The sequence below is a fragment of the Cervus canadensis genome, chromosome 30 (assembly GCF_019320065.1).
Source record: "Cervus canadensis isolate Bull #8, Minnesota chromosome 30, ASM1932006v1, whole genome shotgun sequence".
NCBI classification, from domain to species: Eukaryota; Metazoa; Chordata; class Mammalia; order Artiodactyla; family Cervidae; genus Cervus; species Cervus canadensis.
Window position 1 is genome coordinate 18,381,750 of NC_057415.1, and position 18,515 is coordinate 18,400,264.

The 18,515-nt window shown below is 40.1% G+C and overlaps 1 protein-coding gene across 2 annotated transcripts in view; it reads left to right on the forward strand.

The window, feature by feature from the left end:
• Positions 1–9,413: 9,413 nt before the first annotated feature.
• The window catches only part of PTPDC1 (protein tyrosine phosphatase domain containing 1), a 70,278-nt gene continuing 61,176 nt past the window's right edge, over positions 9,414–18,515 (forward strand). For both annotated transcript variants that reach the window (XM_043453283.1, XM_043453284.1), the window contains exon 1: positions 9,414–9,778. The gene's annotated coding sequence lies outside the window, so the exon portion shown is untranslated. The remainder of the gene's footprint in view (positions 9,779–18,515) is intronic.

The following is an 18,515-nucleotide window of genomic DNA, read 5'->3' on the forward strand; positions in this document are numbered from 1 at the left end:
AGCCCTGCCGTCATAATGACATGGAAGTCGAGGGCACCAAGAAAAGGAGAGGAGCTACAGGATTTCAAAAAGCAGTTTCTTCCCGCCCAGGACTAAACTGTATTTGGATGTATCTGGACTGCTCTAGCCCTTGGCTAAAGCTGGGATTTCTTCAAGTGACAAAACAGTCCCAGACCCCCAAGCTGACATGTTCATCTGATAAAGTTGGGGCCTAACTCAGAAGGGGAAGGCACAGCAGAGATAACTGGGCACATGTTTCACCAAGGAAGAAAGCTCGTCCATCCCTCCCCACTCTCCAATGTTCCTTAGTGCAAAAATTGTGACTTATGTTAACATCTAGTCATAGCTCTCTTCATTTAGGACACCACCAAAGGGGCAAGGTTCTAAAGGTACAAGTAAGCCAGCACACGCATCTATAGGAGGCTGATTTTCTCTTCCTTCAGTGTAGCTTACTTTCTGAGAAAGGAGCACGTAAATCTGGATGTAAATTGCTTAAGAATGATGGCTTACATGTACTAACCATGTTTGCCTCTTCAGCAGAAGAAACCATTATGTGATGGTCTCCCTCAACCCTTTTTTGCTAAATACATAGAATAGAGCAGAGTCTGGCATAAAACAGATATTTCAAAAAGCATTTGCCAAATGAACAAATTTATAATGAAAGTAATCATAATAAAACAGTGAGCTGGACCCATATTTCCTATTTCCCACCCACCACTCTTTCTAGTAAACCGTTTCCCACTATATTGGGCTAGTGGCTGCCTTTTGAACAGATTTAGTAAGCAGGTGTTAAAGCTCAGGCTAAACTTGAATGTGTCAGCTCCTATATCCACTAGAAATTCCAACCAGTCTGTCAAGTTAAATGTCTCTATAAATAGTCATGCAGCTGAGGAAGTGAACAGCACGTTGACCATCTGTTGTCTTTCTTCCCTGGGAGTTGAAGGAATTTGAAAGGTTAATGAGCTCTCTCTGGCTCCTGTGATCTTGCATAATCTTTGGATGTGGGTCTTGTCCATTTTGGAAGATAAACACCCAGGAAATACCTCGGGAGTGCACATGCGTATACAATGATTAGAGGTGTCTCTCCTTAGTGATCTGTGAAGTTTTTAGAGGCTCTAAAGGAATACTGGGAAACTACTTGGGCTTTGTAGTCAGCTCAATGTTTTAAATCTTGATTCCTCCACGTAGTCGGATAACTTTGGTTCCTCTCTGATCTTCTGTTTCTTCACATGCAAAATTGGAACAATAATATTAATAATATTTATATCATGGGGTTATTATGAAGGTTAAATGAACTAAGTATACAAAGCACTTAGTATAGAAATAGGCTCTTCATAAATTGGCTGTATGATTGTTTGTATGTAAATAAATTTCCTCTTGAATACCTGTGCATTTATTTCTTCAAACCATGCATACATTTATTCCATAAACATTCACTAAGTGCTTAATAATATTCCAGTCCCTGTGCTAAATGACAGATGTTGAGTTAAGTGAGAGGATGGCTCAGGCGAAAGGGAGAGGAAATTAACACTGAGAACCCACACTGAGCCAGACTCTGTGCTGAGTGTTGGGAATCGCAGGCGAACAAGTCACAGAATTTGAATCTCATATCTGCTTTTGCTTCTTCATTTCACACATTAGTTGATTTAAGAGACATCAAAGCTCAACAAGCCACTTTGGTGTTCCTGTCACCAAAATTTCTTTTTGACTCAGTCTTCTTTGCATTCCACTGGGGCAGGAGAGCATACCCAAGAGACTTGCTTTACACTCCAGCCAAGCCTGAGCTCAGTCTTGGCCTCCCACTGCTCCCCAACTATCTTTGATTTCCCACTTGTAGTGAAGAATAACTCCACTTTCTCAACAGAAGCTTTAGTGCCCTGGGCCTCAGTGTGATTGCTTTTGAAAGTAATTGTGTTTTGGCAAGAACATCCTGCTCTCTTAATTAAGGGCTTCTGTGGTTTGGTCCTTGTCCTAGATCCTTTTAATTTATTCCCTGTTGTCAATTTCATCACTAAGTATGTCCTCTTATATAATGTTATTATAGCACAAGTGACATAGTTCCATAAAATTTCAGGAAAAGTGGATTTTACTGGAAATAAACGTACTCAGAGAACCGCATTATGAAGAAACATTCCACAGTGCTGACTCGTTCTCTATTTCCCACAAATCCACAGCAACAAGTGACTCATTTTAAAACTAGCTCTAGAGTTGCCCATCTAAAATAACTCAAGTAAAACACACACACACACACACACTTGTCATGTTTGTCACAATTAATCAATCTTACAACACAATTCCAGAACAATGAAAAGTTAAATAACATATAAAACTATAAGAATTTTAGAACCACAAATGTGGGGAAATTTTTATACTTCTCAAGTGGGAAAGGTATTACTAAGCATTGCGTCAAAGGCAGAAAGCATTAAGAAAACAACTAATAGAATTGATTTCTGAAAAAATTTTAAAACTTTTACAAGACCAAGAATTCTGCCAAATTCTGCCAAATATTAAAAAACATAAATTAGGGAAAATATTTGCAATCCATAAAGAGCAGTTAACATATAGTTTTTCACAGTTGCATGATAGGCAAAAGTCATGAGAAGACAATTCACAAAACAAATGTCCAGTGAACATATAAACATGTTTGACTTTACCAATAAAGCGATACAGATTAAAGCTATGAAACATAGTTTTTCACCATTAGAATGGTAAAGCTTAAATTTATGGATAAGGCAAGTACGTGCATGAACCAGCACTCATACATTCTTACGGATGGGATTAATTTTCTGGATGGCTATTTTGTAATATGCAAATTGTTTTTAAAAGCATATACCATTCTACTCAGCAATTTCATTTTTAGGCATTATCCTAAGGAAATAACTGGAGAAGTCACAAAAATGTATTGTAGCACTGTTTATAATAAAGAAGAATTTGAAACAACCTTCTATCTACAGAGGGTAGTTAAATTATATGACACTTGTTCAGTGGAATATTATGCTACTGTTATGGGCTTCCCAGGTGGCTCAGTGGTAAAGACTCTGCCTGCCATGCAGGAGACCTGGGTTTAATCCCTGGGTTGGGAAGATACCCTGGAGAAGGGCATGGCAACCCATTCCAGTTCCACGAGTTTCATGAACAGAGAAGCCCGATGGGCTTCAGTCCATGGGGTCACAATTCTCACTCCCTTACCGGCTTCAAAGAAGCTGCCAGGTTGTAAGAGGGTCGATGGAGAGAACCAAGAAGCTGAGAGCAGCCCACTGCTGACAGTCAGCAAAAAAAGTGGAACCACAGTCTAGAGCTGTAGGGAGATAAATCTTGCCAATAACAGCTTGGAAGCAGATATTTCCATGGTCAAACCTCTGATGGGACTGCTGTCCTGGCCAACAGCTGATTGCAGCCTGGCAACAAAAACTGTGAGATAATAAATAAGTGTTGTTTTAACTCACTAAGTTTGTGGTAATTTGTCATTCAAAGCTGTCTATGTTATGTTAGGTAAAAAATAAGTTATGAAATAGTATGTCGTATGATCTTATTTGAATTAAGCTTATGTTTGAATAAATTTGTACAAAAATGTCTTGGACAGTATAAGCCACTTTTATATATTTTAAATTTATGTATTTTTATATATAAAATTTATATATTTTAAACATAGTCCTCATACTGTTCTACTTTCTTGCAAATTATTTTTTCAATGAATACTTTTTTATAATTAAAGATAGATATATTCTCATTTTCAAAAATAATATATTCAAAACCTTGGGAGGAGAGTTTATCATTTTTGTGTCATAATGACGCAACATTTGGGGGGGAACTTTGGAACACATTGAAATTTCACTGATTTAAAGATAATGTAACATATTTCTGTTCATTAAGGTAATCTGTGAATATGATTAAACATGAATGCCCATCTTTTATTAATACTAAGGATAAAATGAAAAAATGCAATCAGAGCTTTTGCATTGCTAAAAACAGCTCACATTAAATTGAGACAATTACGTTATGGCTTATTTCAAACACAATTGCAAATAATTGTCAGTTCAGTTCAGTCCCTCAGTCATGTCCAACTCTTTGTGACCCCATGGACGGCAGCACACCAGGCCTTCCTGTCCATCACCAATTCCCGGAGTTCATCCAAACCCATGTCCATTGAGTCGGTGATGCCATCCAACCATCTCATCCTCTGTCATCCCCGTCTCCTCCTGCCCTCAGTCTTTCCCAGCATCAGGGTCTTTTCAGATGAGTCAGCTCTTCGCATCAGGTGGCCAAAGTTTTGGAGTTTCAGCTTCAGCATCAGTCCTTCCAATGAACACCCAGGACTGAGTTCCTTTAGGATGGACTGGTTGGATCTCCTTGCAGTCCAAGGGACTCTCAACATTCTTCCCCAACACCACAGTTCAAACGCATCAACTCTTTGGTGCTCAGCTTTCTTTATAGTCCAACTCTCACATCCATACATGACCACTGGGAAAACCATAGCCTTGACTAGGCAGACCTTTACTGACAAAGTATTGTCTCTGCTTTTTAATATGCTGTCTAGGTTAGTCATAACTTTCCTTCCAAGGAGTAAGCGTCTTTTTATTTCATGGCTGCAGTCACCATCTGCAGTGATTTTGGAGCCCAGAAAAATAAAGTCAGCCACTGTTTCCACTGTTTCCCGTCTATTTGCCATGAAGGGATGGGACCGGATGCCATGATCTTAGTATTCTGAGTGTTGAGCTTTAAGTCAACTTTTTCACTCTCCTCTTTCACTTTCATCAAGAGGCTCTTTAGTTCTTCTTCACTTCCTGCCATAAGGGTGGTGTCATCTGCATATCTGAGGTTATTGATATTTCTCCTGGCAATCTTGATTCCAGCTTATGCTTCCTCCAGCCCAGCATTTCTCATGATGTACTCTGCATATAAGTTAAATAAGCACAGTGACAATATACAGCCTTGACGTACTCCTTTTCCTATTTGGAACCAGTCTGTTGTTTCATGTCCAGTTCTAACTGTTGCTTCCTGACCTGCATACAGGTTTCTCAAGAGGCAGGTCAGATGGTCTGGTATTTCCATCTCTTTCAGAATTTTCCAGTTTATTGTGATCCACACAGTTAAAGGCTTTGGCATAGTCAATAAAGCAGAAATAGATGTTTTTCTGGAACTCTCTTGCTTTTTCGATGATCCATTGGATGTTGGCAATTTGATCTCTGGTTCCTCTGCCTTTTCTAAATCCAGCTTGAACATCTGGAAGTTCACGGTTCACGTATTGTTGAAGCCTGGCTTGAAGAATTTTGAGCATTACTTTACTAGTTTGTGAGATGAGTGCAATTGTGCGGTAGTTAGCATTCTTTGGCATTGCCTTCCTTTGGGATTGGAAAGAAAACTGAACTTTTCCAGTCCTGTGGCCACTGCTGAGTTTTCCAAATGTGCTGGCATATTGAGTGCAGCACTTTCACAGCGTCATCTTTTAGGATTTGAAATAGCTCAACTGGAATTCCATCAGCTCCACTAGCTTTGTTCGTGGTGATGCTTCCTAAGGCCCTCTTGACTTCACATTCCAGGATGTCTGGCTCTAGGTGAATGATCACACCATCATGATTATCTGTGTCACAGAAATCTTTTTTGTACAGTTATGTGTATTCTTGCCACCTCTTCTTAATATCTTCTGCTTCTGTCCCTATCATTTCTGTGCTTTATTGTGCCCATTTTTGCATGAAATGTTACCTTGGTATCTCTAGTTTTCTTGAAGAGATCTCTAGTCTTTCCCATTCTACTCTTTTCCTCTATTACTTTGCATTGATCGCTGAGGAAGTCTTTCTTATCTCTCCTTGCTATTCTTTAGAACTCTGCATTCAAATGGGTATATCTTTCCTTTTCTTCTTTACTTTTGGCTTCCCTTCTTTTCACAGCTGTTTGTAAGGCCACCTCAGACAGCCATTTTGCTTTTTTGCATTTCTTTTTCTTGGGCCCCCCAAAAATAAAGTCAGCCACTGTTTACCCATCTATATGCCATTAAGGGATTGGACCGGATGCCATGATCTTAGTTTTCTGAATATTGAGCTTTAAGCCAGCTTTTTCAGTCTCCTCTTTCACTTTCATCAAGAGGCTCTTTAGCTCTTCTTCACTTTCTGCCATAGGGTGGTATCATCTGCATATCTGAGGTTACTGATATTTCTCCCTGCAACTGCAATCTTGATCCAGCTTATGCTTCATAAGGAAACAAAATTACAACTTGAAAAACTGATAAGCCAGAACATTCATTCAACTCAATAATGGAATATTTGAGATAAATTAACAGGGCAAGTCTTCAATAAGTGTAACAACTTACCATTCAAGAATGACTGTCCACTTATCTCCCTTAACAGTAGATAGATTCAGAGCAGTGGCTAAGGTGTATTACTGAGAATATCATAATTGGAGATGGTGCCTGGAATAAACTGTTTTCATATTAACTAAAAAATGATTGCTACATAGTACAGGTTTTCTGTAAGAGGGAGATTAAATACAATTTAATTTTTGGCTAGAAAGTACAATCACAATAGCTATAGAGTACATCTTTTCAGCAGCTAAAATACAGTATTTATAGCTAGTTGTGAGATGTGACAATGAAGTAACTAAACTCTAGGTTATTGGGTTTGCTAAGGAAAATATTGTCAGCTGTGAGTATCATTCAATCTTGGAATCTTTTCATGGATCCAAGAGCCTCACCAGCTCTATAGTGCAGATGTTTAAACACTTGATTCCCTATCCTGCATCTTTTCCTCTCATCTGATTGGTTTTGCTTGTGTCAAGTGCCCATCCATTGGCTGGGGAAGCAGAAGATGTCTAAATTAAGAATGCCACCAAGAAAACTGCCCACAAGTTAAAGTAACTCCATCCACCCCCACCCGCTGCCCAAAGCAAGGAGACAACGGATGCTACCGGCCATAGCAATCAAACTCCTTAGCGTGAATATGTGACCCACGTACTTGCCTATCCCCTCTCTCTTCATACCCAGTAGTCAATATGCCTCACCCTCTTTGCCATCTATATACTTTTGTACTACCATTCCTTACACGTAGCTGGTGGTCTCCAGTTCAATTTTCAAGACCCCATTAGTCATCAGCTCTTTTAAAAAAATATTATTTAGAGCCATCAGTTCTTTAGAAATTCTTCTGTGACAACTCCCTCCCCTCCCTTCCAGGTTGGATGCCTTCTCACCTGTTCCATACCACCCATAGTATCATGATGTGTTCAAATTGTCTGTACTCTTGTCTTTCTCCCCCTTGACTGTGGACTCCCTAAAGGCAGGGATTATCTGACGAACACTTATGCTTAATGGAGCAGCATGTATTCAATAAGCATTAAAGTTTATTGAATACGTCTCATTACTTACTAATAAACTCTAATATGGGCACTCTTCTCCCCTGGACAGTATCGGGAAGTACCAAGTTCAACTTTTTCAGTTCTCTTTTAGCTTCGACTGTTTATCAAAAGCAATTGTTTTTACATTACAATATTGGTGTTGTGACATAACTATAGTTTTACACTGGTATATTACCCGAGGCCTGCTTCCTGCGCTTATAGAGGAGTGGCCTTATTCTCATTGTTTTTGATTCTAATCAGCTTTAGACAGAGTAGAATGGTCCTTCTTAGTACACAAAATTATATTCCTTAGGCCCATATGCTTGTAAAATACTGTGTAGCAGCTCAGTAGTATATCTGGATCATTTGGTATATCTATGGTTTGTCACTATTATCTTTCAGTGTTCATGTGCATGAGACGGCTAATAATGCCCGCCCACCTTGCAGGATTGTTGAGCATTTAAGAGGAAAATACATGTAAAGCATTTAGCACAGGGTCAGCCACAGAGTTTATATTTGCCTAGTAAGTTGTTCAGCACACCCAGGGCAAGGAATTATTTCTACTGAGTTGTGTGGTACAGGACCACTTGGAAGTGTTTATAAAAAGAGGTTGTAGTTGTTCATCCAAAGGCATTCTTCCTTCCTTTTTTGGAAGAGAATTTTATTGAGGGCAGAAATATGCTTAGAGTACCAGGCAAGGCCATGTCACTAAGTTCAAATCTGTAAGATGTAGATAGTAGTTGTCGGGTGGGGCTTCTGGCAAGATCCTTTCTAAAAGAGATTTTTAAGAAATCTGACAAATACTCAAGTCTGAACACTAGTTTCTTAGTCAAGTAAAATTGGTGTTTCATTTTGCAAAACAGTGACTAGTTAAGCTCACAACTCAAACTTCATTTGATTAGAACAAATGGCAATGCCATATCATATCATTCAACCTAATAGTCCAAATGCCTTTCCAGACAATCATCATAGAATTTTAAAGATACATATATCTCAAGGGTCAACTTTTGATAGAGTTAATAATTGTTACTGTGAAATTGGCTTTTTTTCTTTTTCTGCAAAGAGTAGTGGTGAAGAATACAATGACTACTGCTGCTGCTGCTAAGTCGCTTCAGTCGTGTCCGACTCTGTGCGACCCCATAGACGGCAGCCCACCAGGCTCCCCCGTCCCTGGGATTCTCCAGGCAGGAACACTGGAGTGGGTTGCCATGTCCTTCTCCGATGCATCAAAGTGAAGAGTGAAAGTGAAGTCGCCCAGTCGTGTCCGACTCTCAGCGACCCCATGGACTGCAGCCTACCAGGCTCCTCCATCCATGGGATTTTCCAGGCAAGAGTGCTGGAGTGGGTTGCCAGTACTGGATTGGTGCATTGCTTTCTCCGACAATGACTACTAGTTCAAACTAAACTAAACTAAGGTGATGTCAGAAGCTACAACAACTATTTTGGCCCAAACTTGGGGATAGAAGCCAAGAGTAAGGATAGAGTGGAGTTTGCATTCCTGGGGTACCAACCTAACACCTTCTGAGAGAGGGGGGAAAGCCTAAGGGCTTAGGATGTTGAAAGTTAGGCATGCAGGCGAACCCATCCGTCCATCTGTTAAAGGAGCTAGTGTGAGGCTGACTGCGGGGCCTTGATCTAATCCCAGTATTCCCGTCTTTAGGAACATGTGAGACTAGCTGGAGGCTAGGTAGCCAGTAAGACTGGGGCTGGACTAGGATGACAACAGAGGAAGAAAAGGTGGAAAACAGGCTCTCGGTCCAGGGCTGAGAGGCTGGCCAAACCCCATACTGTGTCAGCCCTCGTCCCAAGTACTCCTTTCCCTTTTTTCTCCTACTGGTGTAGTCCGGGGAGAGCAGCGGGAGTCAAAATTGGACTTCGGCTACCTGCAGTCCCACAGAACTGACCCCGAATCCACCCAACAGCGTCAGCTGAGCAGTTGGTGCCCCACCGCGCCCTCAGCCCGCCGCCCACTTTGAAAGCTCCGAGAGCCGCCAGCCGCGTCACGGGCCGTCTCAAGCTGCCATTGGCCAGCGCGCGTCACGTGCAGCAGCGCGCGTCGGCGATTGGTGCAGTGCGAGGCCGCGGGGACACTCCGGGGACCGCAGAAGGAGCGTTGCCTCAGCCCCTAGTGCCCGGCGGCGGTGAATGGACCGCTAGGCGGGCGGCCTGGTCAGGCAGGCAGGACTGTGAGGGGCGGTAGTGTTGCCTGCCCTGCTGGGCGGCGGCGGGGCCTCTGGGACACGTCGGCGAAGCACGGCCTGTGGGGTTCAGTTGGGGTTGGGGTGGAGGTCAGCCGGCGGACTGGGGGCAAGTGGGGCGGGGAAGGCAGTAAAGCCTACCCGCCCGCCGCTACGAGGACTATGGATGAGAAGCCGGGGGAGAGGCGCGCGATCTGCTGCTAACTTAGCTGCGCCGGCGATTCCAGCTGCGTGTTAAACGTTTGAATCCTCACGTGGTGAGTGCTGGCGGGCACCTCAGTGAGGGGGACTGGCCTGGGTTTCGGGGCTGCAGGGCCCTGTTGCTAGGGGCCTCTCTCAGCCCCGCCCAGGACCCGACATCCTTCTGTCGGAGCTCCTGATTTTTAAATGTCAGTAACTAATTAAAAGTAAATGAGTAAACGGAGGGGGAGGGCGGATGGGCCGGTTCCAGACCATCGGTTTTTGGCCAATGTAGACCAGATCCTGCTTCTAATTTGTGGTGTGACCTTGACCAAGTCACCTCTCGAGGATGGACATTCTCAACGTAGATGATAGTGCTCATATATTTTTGAGGGGGAAAAGATCTCAGACAATACAATGGCTTGTGGCTTTCCAAAGGGCCTCAGAACTTAAGTACTGCCTGTCTCGGACTGGAGGATTAGAAGGGAAAATGCTTAGAAAGGCTCCTGGGAGGAGAGGGGGTAAATGAGAAAAAGGTGAGAAACCCTTCTTTAAGGGGAGAGATAAAGAGACGTTCTTGTGATAGTTTTGTACATTAGAGGATTAAAACAAACGAATTGGAAGAACTTGAAAGGTCGTCTATTAGAATAGTTTTGTGACACCGCACACGTACACACACATAATTTTACTTGGTCTCCAAAAACAGACTGTCATTCCACCTTCTATGATGAGAAAATTGAGGATCCAAGGGTTTGGGTGACATGCTGCAGTCAGAGCTATTAAATGAAGAACTGGAATTTAAACCCAAGCCTCTGTGGCTCCAAACCCATTCATCATGTTGCCTCTCAGCCTCTGTTCCAGTTTTGTCCCAACCAAGAATTCTAGTTTGTGACTTAAAATATGAACATTCCCAGCCCCCCACACCCAAAAATGTGAATTCAATATCTGGGACCTCGCCTGGTAATCTGCATTTTAACTGTTACTAGGTGATTCCATTTTGGTGATCCAGGGACCATTTGGAGAACAATTACCTATAAATTTCCCATCCAGCCCCCTCCTCCTGATGGGGTGTACCCTCCCGATTCAAAGAGCAGAGATTACATCTTCTCTTCCAAAGAGGTGGCCAACCAAGCTTTGGGAGAAGCCAAGGTTTATGAGCTAGCACCTTGCACGGTTCTCAGTTTGAGAAAGTGCTGGCAATTTTGGTTTTCTTTCTTCCTCCCTCCCTCTTCCTTCCTTCCTTTCTTTCTCCTCCCCGCTTTCTCTCCCCTCTTTTTTTGTACAGCTTCCTTTGTTGCTACTCTGATACTCCTGAGAAAATGGCTCAAGGCATTTATTTTAAAGTCCATATTAAAATTTAAAACACCATGAAAAAAGTTTTAAAACCACAATTCATTCATAATGCTTCCAATCTGTAAGTTTTCATGTTCTGCTATTAATTAATAATCTCCATCTTGTTAATCATATAGATTGTTCAAGTTCACACAATTTAGAAAATTCTTCTAGGAGATGAGCTTGAACCTCACAATTCCAATTGGAAATCAGATAATTATGCTGAAGATAAACCTTAAATCACAGTTCTCTTAAGAGCATATCTCATTCTTCTTCCGAATGCCTCAAAATCTGAAGATTTTTCTTTAGTTCCAAAAATAAATGGTATCGTTGGTATGAATATGTTTGCACTGAAATGTTTCTTTTCCAGTGACTTTATCTGTTCTTTCCCATGTCACTTCATTCTCACCAAAAGATATATTTATATATATATATAATTTGCTTATATATTTCATGTTCTAAAAAATGTAAGTTGAATAATCAAAACATTTCTTTGCAGTTATTAATGTGTCATTTAAGTGTCATTTAATGCACTTTGCTGCTAAAAAGGCTTTATTTTTCTAGTTCTTATGGAGGCAATATGGGATTGAGGAAATAAAGTGAGTTTTGGTTTAAGGAAGACCTGGTGCTCCAACCCCAATTCCAACACTTTCAAACAGTGATCAATCTGGTCACAGTAAATTGAGCAAATTGGATTTTTAAAGAAGCTGTGAATTTTGCATTGTAACTAGTTAGAGTGATGAAAATTTGAAACTCTCTATCTACTTACACTTGCATGAAAAAAATAACTTTATTAATAGGGATTCTGCTTTAACATCTTCTCAGTTTGTTAATGATCATGTTTTATTCTTTTTTTTTTTTTTGTCTTGTTTAGAACCTAACATTTGTTCTCTTGGGTAGTAAACCTTTATGATTTTAATCCATAACTTTTTGAGTGGCAGATTCTACTGCAAAACCATTACCTAGCCTTATTCTAGCTTATGAAAGAATACTTCCTTTCTTTGTTCTTTCTCTTGGATGTGAATAGGTATTAGTCTTTGGCTCATACTTTCCTGTCTGGTTGCTCCTGTGTTTATAGTGCAAGGAGTTGGCCATTGCAGGTGGAGAATGGTTTAGAGAAGGCCTACAAATAGTACTTGAGGGAAACAAAGGCATGTCTTTTTTGATCTTGGAGTCGTTTTTATTCACTACAGTTCAAGCAGCACCGTTTCTTCTGCACACTTGATCTAATAATTTGTGGCACTCTTCCCTTCAAAAGGAAGGTTGTCTGGCCCCATAAATGAACTCAGGATTTTATTTCCTAAAAAATGTTTGAATACTTGTGCTAGGCATTATAATAGTTTAAATGGATCAATTATTATAGATTCATAGATTCCTGTATGTTTAAGAATGGCCATATGATCTTAGCTATTCATGGAAACATTTTCTCATTTTGAATCATACTGTTTTCAAAGTCAATCCTAACGTTATTTTTATAGCTTTATAAAGACTAATTTAATTTAGCTCTAGGTGGAAAATGTTCTAGAGGATTTATATTTTCTCCATTTAAAAAAATCTTCTGATTTAGGCTTTAAATTGCCCAGTAGTTTAATTAGTGTTGTTTCTATGTTTTTATTTTATTCTAGACACAATACTGTTTCCCAGGAAGTTTGCATATAATATGTATTGACTTTTAAAAATAATGTTTTCTAAAAATAAATAAAGGTAGGTAATATATATAGTCAATATCAAATTTAGAAAATACTGATAATCAGAAAATAAAATATACTGTTAATATTTTGACATATGTTCTTCTGGTCTTTGTTTATGTACCTGTTTTATTTATGTATTTCTTAATAAAAATGAGATCATACTCTACATTCTATTTTATACCTTATATTTTTTAATCTAGTATCATATGACAAATATGCTTTTTACACACATGATTTCAGTTCTTTGTGAACAGATGTTTTGTTGCTAAAGTAGGGCCCACAAGAATCTATGTATTAAATCAGTCTACAGAAACCCAGTCTACCAACCCAGGAACAGAGTTATTTCTCTGCTTCTTTTTTACCTTAATTCTGTACCTCTTACTCCCCACTGCCCATTTCCCCACTGCCAGGAGGGTTCTTTTGGGGGAGTCTCTGAAGGAAGTTTTATCTGGTCAGTTATACATTGTTAACACTTAAGTTCTCTTCTTTTCCAGTCTTTTTCAGTAAATCCTTCAGAAATTTTATATTTTATTTTATTTGCTGGAAATAAACATCATGAGTGGAGTTGGGAGGATTTGGAGTAATACAGGAAAATAAGATCATATGGTGGAATTCTTTCTCAGACTTATAGGGAAAGGAAAGATAACTGAATAAAAATACTTCCTGGGTATATGTTTTCATTCTTTCTCCCAGACAATGATGTTTTTAAAGGTCAGGGACTATCTACCCTTATATTCCTCATGCCTCTCGTAGTTCTTGGCACCTAGTAGCAACTCAGGTATTTATTATATTGACTCATGAGTCCCTAACTATCCTGGCTTCTTCCTCCCTTAACATATACTAGTTTATCTGTCTCTTTTCAGTATGTTCCTGTATACTCTGTCTTCATACTTTGAAAAAAATATATATTTGCACAAAGACACAACTTTATATGATTGAAAACTGGAAAAATATCAAAGATCTAATTTTATTATTATTGATGATGTCAAAGTTTTCCATCATCATACAGTTATAACTAAAAACTGCATTATTTATTTTGTTGTTCAGATTGTTCCAGTGTTTGCCATTGTGAGCTGTTTTAGTTGGCTTCTGAATCGCTTTGACGTAGCCCTAGCAGTTTGTGTTTTGAGCACTTTTCTACTTTCTGGGCCAGGATCATCTTGTATATTCTCTACTCTGCTTCTAAAATCAGCCGTTTCTCTTTTTGTTTATCTTTGTTGTTTTTTACTTTTTTATTTTCCATATGGCTTTTTACAAGATATTGAATATAATTCCCTGTGCTATACAGTATGACCTTGATGTTTATCCATTCTATTAATATATATAATAGTTTGCATCTGTTAGTCCCAAACTCCCAATCCATTCCTCCCCCATCCCACTTCCCCTTGGCAACCACAAGTCTATTCTCTATGTCTGTGACTGTTTTATAAATAAGTTCATTTGTGTCATATTTTAGATTCCACGTATATCATATGGTATCTGTCATTTTCTTTCTGACTTCACTTATGACAATCTCTAGGTTCATCTGTGCTGCTGCAAATGACATTATTTCATTCTTTTTTATGTAAAATCACCCATTTCCCTGGATCCTTTCACTGGAAAATGGTATTAGAAACCAGGGCTTGCTCTAATCTGCTCATCATTGAAGCACACTTATTCACCCAGGCCAGGGAGGGGTACCACAGCTGGACTGTGCTCAAGGAGACTGACAGGCAGTTATACTGGGGCAGAATCACTCTGGTGGGAGTCCCTCCCAGTGCCTGCAGAGGCTGAAGCAGATGGTTGAGGAAGGGGGTTGCAGTGGTGGCCCTGCCCCTTCTGTGCCACTCAACAATGATGCCTTGCTTCTGTGATGTCCCAGGTTTTTTGTGTAAACTTTCCTGGTTGTGGGACCCTTAGTCCTGTTACTTCAGGCTGTCTTTTCACAGCCAATCCTCCCTGAGTCCACTCTCTGAACCCCACTTTCCAGCACCCAGTGCCCTCTACACCAGGAGACACACAACTCATACTGGAGTGCACAGGGCTGAGGCACAGACCATGCATGTGTTTCTTACTTTGTTCTGCCTTCCACAGAAAGCGCCATCTCCTTTGATCCCCCAAAGTTCCCTTTCTGCTCCAGCTGATCTCCCCACATTTTCTGAATGTGGGAACCTGTCCTCACCTTCAGCCTCCCGCCAGGATTGCTGGCCCCTTTTTTGATTCCTTTCCTTTTTTTCTTTCTTTCGTCCTACCCGGTTGTTAGGGGATTTTTCTTATCCTTTTAGGAGTCCAGAGTCTTCCACTAATGTTCAGAAGGTGCTCCGTGAGAATTGTTTCATTTGTAGATGTATTCTTGATTTAATTGTGAGGAGAGACAAGTTCTGGGTCCTCCTATTCTGCCATCTTGACTTCTCCCTTAAAATTTTTTTCTTTAATGAATTTTGCTTTTAGTATTGTACTTAAAAACTCATTACCAAACTCAAAGTCATGCTGATTTTTCCCTAAGTTTTCTTACAGAAATTTTTTAGGTTCTACATTTTACATTTAGGTCTATGATCCACTTCAAGTTAATTTTTGTGTAAGATGTGAAGTTCAGTTTGTTGTATATGGACTTCCAATGTGTAGTGTGATTTATTGAAAAGACTCTTCTTTCTCCATTGAATTGCCTTTGCACCTTTGTCAAAAATTGACAGTATTTGTGTAGGTCTGTTTCCATACTCATATTCTGTTTCATTGACTGATGTGTCTATTCTTCCTCCTCCACCCCATGTTCAATATCGTAACGGTAAGTCTTGAAATTGAATAATATAAATGCTTAAGCTTTTGCTCTTCTTTCCCAGAATTGAATTGGTTATTCTAGTACCTCTACCTTTCCACAAATTTTTGAAATAAGTTTATATATTTCTATTAAAAAAAAAAAGAAAACCTGGCTAGAATTTCAATAGGGATTGCATTCAGTTCAGTTCAGTTCAGTCGCTCAGTTGTGTCCGACTCTTTGCGACCCCATGAATCGCAGCACGCCAGGCCTACCTGTCCATCACAAACTCCCAGAGTTTACTCATACTCATGCTCATCGAGTCGGTGATGCCATCCAGCCATCTCATCCTCTGTCGTCCCCTTCTCCTCCTGCCCCCAATCCCTACATTAGGTCACAGAAAATCGACATCTTTACTGACTAGTTGACTTTTATGTGGTGGCTGTGTGCCTTTTGACTTTGCTAAACTCATTATGAATAAGAGTTATTTGGTAGATTCTTTGGGGTTTTCTGCCTACAGTATGTTGTCTGTGGTTAAAGCAGTTTTACATATTTCTTCCTTTCTAGCCTGAATACCCTTCATTTCTTTTTTTTATTTAAATGCACTAGCTAGGACTTTCAGTGTGAGGTTGAATTAGAAGTGATGAGAGAGGACATCCTTGCCCTGTTACTGATCTTAGGGGAAATACTTAACATCTTATGCTCAAAATTATTCAAGCTAGGCTTCAGTAGTATGTGAACCAAGAACTTCCAGATGTACAAGCTGGGTTTCAAAGAAGTAGAGGAACCAGAGATCAAATTGCCGACATTCATTGGATCATGGAAAAAGCGAGAGAATTCCAGAAAAACATCCACTTATGCTTCGTTGATTATGCTAAAGCCTTTGTGGACCACAACAAATTGGAAAATTCTTAAGAGATGGGAATACCACACCACCTTACCTGTCTCCTGAGAAACTTGTATGCAGGTAAAGAAGCAAGTAAGAACCGAACGTGAAACTACTGACTGGTTCAAAACTGGCAAAGGAGTATGACAAGGCTGTTATTGTCACTCTGCCTATTTAATTTACATGCACAGTACATCATACAAAATGCGGGCTGGCTGAATCACAAGCTGGAATCAAGATTACTGAGAGAAATATCAACATCCTCAGATATGCAGATAATACCAGTCTAATGGCAGAAAATGAAGAGGAACTAAAGAGCTGCTTGATGAGGGTGAAAGAGGAGAGTGAAAAAACTGGCTTAAAACTGAATATTCAAAAAACTAAGATCCAGTCCCATCACTTCATGGCAAATAGAAGGGAAAAAAGTGGAAACATTGACAGATTTTATTTTCTTGGGCTCCAAAATCATTGCGGACAGTGACTGCAGCCACAAAATTAAAGCTTGCTCCTTGGAAGAAAAGCTCTGACAAACCCAGACACCATATTCCAAAGCAGAGGAATACTTTGCTGACACTTGTCTGTGTAAGTCAAAGCTATGGCTTTTCCAGTGCTCACGTACAGTTGTGAAAGCTGGACCATGAAAAATGCTGAGTGCTGAAGAATTGATGCTTTTGAACTGTGGTGTTGGAGAAGACTCTTGAGAGTCCCTTGGACTGCAAGGAAATCCAGCCAGTCCAACCTAAAGGAGATCAGTCCTGGGTGTTCATTGGAAGGACTGATGCCGAAGCTGAAACTCCAGTACTTTGGCCACCTGATTCGAAGAGCGGACTCATTGGAAAAGAGCCCGAGGCTGGGAATGATTGAAGGCAAAAGGGGAAGGGAGCGGCAGAGGATGAGATGATTATAAAGCTTCGCTGACTCAGTAGACATGAATTTGAACAAACTGCAGGAGATAAGTGGAGGACAGTGGAGCCTGGTGTGCTGAAGTCCTGGCATGCTAAAGTCACAAAGAGTGGGACACAACTTAGAGACTGAACAACAACAACAAAGAGAGGATATCCTTGCCTTGTTCCTGATCTTAGGGGGAAGGCTTAGCATCTTGCTGTTGAGAATGATGTTAGCTGTGATTTTTTAAAAAATAATCTGTATTAGGTTATTGAAGTTCTTTTCTAATTTTTGAGCATTTTTATCATGAATTGATGTTGAACTGTTTCTGCTCATGTATTATATGATCACATGATTTTTCTTGTTCTGTGTGTTAATATGATGTCCCATGGACAGAGGAGGGCTACAGTCCTTGGAGTCACAAAAGTGTCGGAGATGACTTAGCAACTAAACAACAACAACAAGCGTTTTAAGTGTACAGTTCACTAAGTATATTCATGTTGTGTAAATGAAGTTGTACTTTTCGTCTTTATTTAGTTCAAAACATTTTCAAATTTATCTTGAGACTTCTTAACTCATGTATAATTTAAAGTACATTGTTTAATTTCGAAATTGAATTGTCTAGCTATCATCTATTATTGATTTCTAGTTTTATTTTGGTATGCTCTGAGAACATATATTATAAGGTTTGTATTCTTTTATATTTATTAAATTGTGCTTTATGTACCAGAATGTTGGTGAATGTTCCGTGTGTGCTTCTGTTGTTGGATGAAATCTTCTATAAATATCGGTTGGATCAAGTTGATTGATGGTACTGTTCAGGTCATGTATAGTGTTACTGATTTTCTGCCTACCTGATCTATCAGGTCCTTGAAAACAGGTGCTGAAACTTCCAACTGTAAATACAGTCATCCTGCTTATTCACAGTGAATTGGTTCCAGGGTCCCCCACCCCACCTTGGATTCCAAATTCCATGGATGCTCAAATCCCTTATATCAATTGATGTAATGTCTGCATATAACCTATGCATATCCTCCCATATACTTTAAAGCATCTCTGGATTACTTATAAACCCTATAAAATTACTTATAGATACGATGTAAATGCTATGTGCCTGCACGCGTGCGTGCTGAGTTACTTCAGTCATTTCTGACTTTGTGCGACCCAGTGGACTGCAGCTTGCCAGACTCCTCTGTCCATGGGATTCTCCAGGCAAGAATACTGGAGTGGGTTGCCTCCAGAGAATCTTCTCAACCCGGGGATTGAACTTGTGTCTCTCAATGTCT